This window comes from Malaclemys terrapin, chromosome 8, assembly GCF_027887155.1.
Source record: "Malaclemys terrapin pileata isolate rMalTer1 chromosome 8, rMalTer1.hap1, whole genome shotgun sequence".
NCBI classification, from domain to species: Eukaryota; Metazoa; Chordata; order Testudines; family Emydidae; genus Malaclemys; species Malaclemys terrapin.
This window is the reverse complement of record NC_071512.1, coordinates 107,579,835-107,583,467: the sequence shown is the minus strand read 5'-3', so window position 1 is coordinate 107,583,467 and position 3,633 is coordinate 107,579,835. Positions and strand designations below refer to the sequence as shown.

The 3,633-nt window shown below is 53.5% G+C and overlaps 1 non-coding gene across 1 annotated transcript; it reads left to right on the top strand.

Annotated features, from left to right (window-relative positions):
- The first annotated feature begins 765 nt into the window (after positions 1-765).
- Positions 766-929, top strand: LOC128842605 (U1 spliceosomal RNA). Its single transcript, XR_008446037.1, has one exon. It is a non-coding gene; the product is annotated as a U1 spliceosomal RNA (small nuclear RNA).
- Positions 930-3,633: the final 2,704 nt, after the last annotated feature.

Below are 3,633 nucleotides of genomic sequence, written 5' to 3'. Positions count from 1 at the left end.
AGGCCTGGGGGCGCTGTCCACACACACAGGCTGGGGGTGCAGGGAGCTGGGGGAGCCGAGTTGGAGAGTGACCCTCTCCCTAGTGCGGGGGCTCAGACACAGCCTGTCCTCTGCCTTGGCCAATCTCATGGGGGGGGGGAAGTGAGTGATGGGTGCTGCCCCCGGACCCCTGTGGGGGATTCAAACCTGTGCCCCCCGCCCCCAGCAGCTGTAACCCCTTGGGTGCCAGGCCCGCCCAGGCTGCAGGGCACGTTCCTGGAGGGCGGGGTCCGGGTCACGCCCCCAGCTGACCCCCAAATGCTGTTGGGGGGTGAGGAGCTGCCCCCACCCCATGACTGTGCCAGAGTGGGGCAGGGGTCCCCGGCCGCGCTGAGATCTCCCCGCCGCCCTGGCTCGATGGGCACCACCCCGACCCCCCCCGGGTTAGCCCCCGTAGCGCTGACGAGCCGGGGCTGGCCAGGGGAGAGAGCCGGGCCTGGGCAGGCAGGGGGAGGGGCCGACTGGAGGGGCGGAGCCGCGTGAGCACGTATGCAGATATGGATGGGAGCATAGCATTGTGGGAGTGGAGGCAGGCTGCCCAGCAGGGCCCGAATTTGGCACACGGGGCTCGGCGTGGAAAAGGAAGGGCCCTCGGGACAGGTTGAGGCAGGTCACGACACTGGGGGCCGGTGTGGGCGAGACCGGCGGTCGGGGCGCGGCGGTCCGCACCGCGGGTTAAAAGTAGGAGGCGAGCGAGGGCGGGCGGCGGCTGGGCGTACGGAGCTCATACTTACCTGGCAGGGGAGATACCATGATCATGAAGGTGGTTTTCCCAGGGTGAGGCTCATCCATTGCACTGCGGGTGTGCTGACCCCTGCGATTTCCCCAAATGCGGGAAACTCGACTGCATAATTTGTGGTAGTGGGGGACTGCGTTCGCGCTCTCCCCTGGCAATTAGTCAAAAATAGACAAATACATAAACGTTTCTGTAACTTGTTTGACTTATGCTGTGTATTTTGCACTTCCGTTATTATTTACATGCATTTTTGTTACGTTTCTTGGACTTGTTTGTCTTTGTTGTTATACAGCTGATCCCGAAGTGTAGGGGGGGAGATTACTGCTTCGGTTTCTAGGTGGTTGCTGTCCGGAAGGGGAAGCTATGCGGAGGAATTCAAACCGAGATCCTGCGCGGGTGTCAAAGTAGTCCCTCGGAGTTTCCCTGGCCAACCAGTTCATACACACCTTTCATAGATACCTCGACGCAGCGCTTCACTAAAAGGCCTATCTGTGCTCTCCCCCGGGGCAGCAGCCCCTGCCAGCCCAGCCCAGCCCTGCCCTGCCCGGTTGTCTTCTGCTGCGGGGTTAGGGCAGATCTCTGTCCCAGCACAGAGCAATAAAAATGAAATAATAAATCATTGCGGAATAGCAGCACAATGCAGGGATGGCAGCAGTTCCTGCCCCCGCCGGTGGGCACTGACCCTGCTGGCAGCGCCTGACGCAGGTCACCAGTCATCCAGGCATCTGCTACAACAGTAGTCGCTCTTTGACCAGCAATAGATTTAAAAATTGTATTAAAATGATGTTAAAAAAATAGTGAACAGAGTTTGAGCATAGAAGTTTCTGGTCATCAGGGAATAACATACAGATCATCGAGGGTGCAAAGTTTGGTTTAAGATAAGGTGGCATGAGGAATACATAATCTGCAATATCCCTGATTGGGGGTAAAAGGTTGATGGGTCAAAGTACAGACATTGAGATCTGAGGGTATGAAGTTCATAAAGTGGCTGCGTTCGGGTGTGGATTATAATGAGTGGATATGATGATGAGGATGGATTAACCCTCATTTGGTGAGATTTAATGTTCAGGGAGTTTATGGTTCCAGTTCATATGATTTGGATCAATCAGAGAGCTATCCATTGAAAAAGTACTGGAAGAAGCAAAGACTTCAGTCCAGAAGTTGGCTAATGAAGGCATTTATACTGAAACCTTAAATGAACAGGATAAGAAGTGTTTCTTAAGACAACTGAAAAAGTACACAGACTTGCTTCTTAAAAATCGACCACAGCAACTTCTAGATAATGTTTTCACCCTTCAGCTCACAGAGAGCGGAGAAGCTCAACCTCTATGTAGCTGCTTTTACAGCTGCCTGTCCTATAAAACACTGACAGTTGAGTGGAGTGAGGCACTACCAGCAATGGGGCTGCCATGTGATCAGGATAGAATGGAGAATTTGAACACAGAGTGTTCTCGGCTCTCCGAGCTCTGGTCAAGTGAAAAATTTCTCTAAGTCATATGACGAATGACTGAAGATTTGACTTCAGCTTCTTTGGGTATGTCTACACTACGGGATTAATCCGAATTTATATAATTCGAATTTGGAAAACAGATTGTATAAATTCGACCACACTAAGCACACTAATTCGGCGGTGTGCGTCCATGTACCAGGGCTAGTGTCGATTTCCGGAGCGTTGCACTGTGGGTAGCTTTCCCATAGCTATCCCATAGTTCCCGCAGTCTCCTCCCCCCATTGGAATTCTGGGTTGAGATCGCAATGCCCCATGGGGCTAAAAACATTGTCGCGGGTGGTTCTGGGTATATCCTCCCCCCTCTCCAGGAAGCAACGGCAAACAACGGCGTTTCGCGCCTTTTTCCTGGGTGAACAGTGCAGACGCCATACCATGGTAAGCATGGAGCCCGCTCAGCTCAAGACAGCAGTCATGAACATTGTAAATACCTTGCGCCTTATCGTGCAGTTTATGCTGAACAAGAACCTGGAAAATCAGGCTGCGAGGAGCAGGCTACGGCAGCGCGGCGAGGACAGTGATGAGGATATGGACATGGAACTCTATCGAACCGCGGTACCCGGTGCTTTGGAGATCATGCTGTTAATGGGGCAGGTTATAGCCGTGGAACGCCGATTCTGGGCCCGGGAAACAAGCACAGACTGGTGGGACCGCATAGTGTTGCAGGTGTGGGACGATTCCCAGTGGTTGCGAAACTTTCGCATGCGTAAGGGCACTTTCTTGGAACTTTGTGACTTGCTTTCCCCTGCCCTGAAGCGCCAGAATACCAAGATGAGAGCAGCCCTCACAGTTGAGAAGCGAGTGGCGATAGCCCTGTGGAAGCTTGCAACGCCAGACAGCTACCAGTCAGTCGGGAATCAATTTGGAGTGGGCAAATCTACTGTGGGGGCTGCTGTGATGCAAGTAGCCAAAGCAATCACTGAGGTGCTGCTACGAAAGCTAGTGACTCTGGGAGATGTGCAGGTCATAGTGGATGGCTTTGCTGCAATGGGATTCCCTAACTGTGGTGGGGCGATAGATGGAACCCACATCCCTATCTTGGCACCGGAGCACCAGGGTACCCAGTACATAAACCGCAAGGGGTACTTTTCAATGGTGCTGCAAGCACTTGTGGATCACAAGGGACGTTTCACCAACATCAACGCGGGCTGGCCGGGAAGGGTTCATGATGCTCACGTCTTCAGGAACACTACTCTGTTTAAAGGGCTGCAGCAAGGGACTTACTTCCCGGACCAGAAAATAACCGTTGGGGATGTTGAAATGCCAATAGTTATTCTTGGGGACCCAGCCTACCCCTTAATGCCATGGCTCATGAAGCCATACACAGGCAGCCTGGACAGGAGTCAGGAGC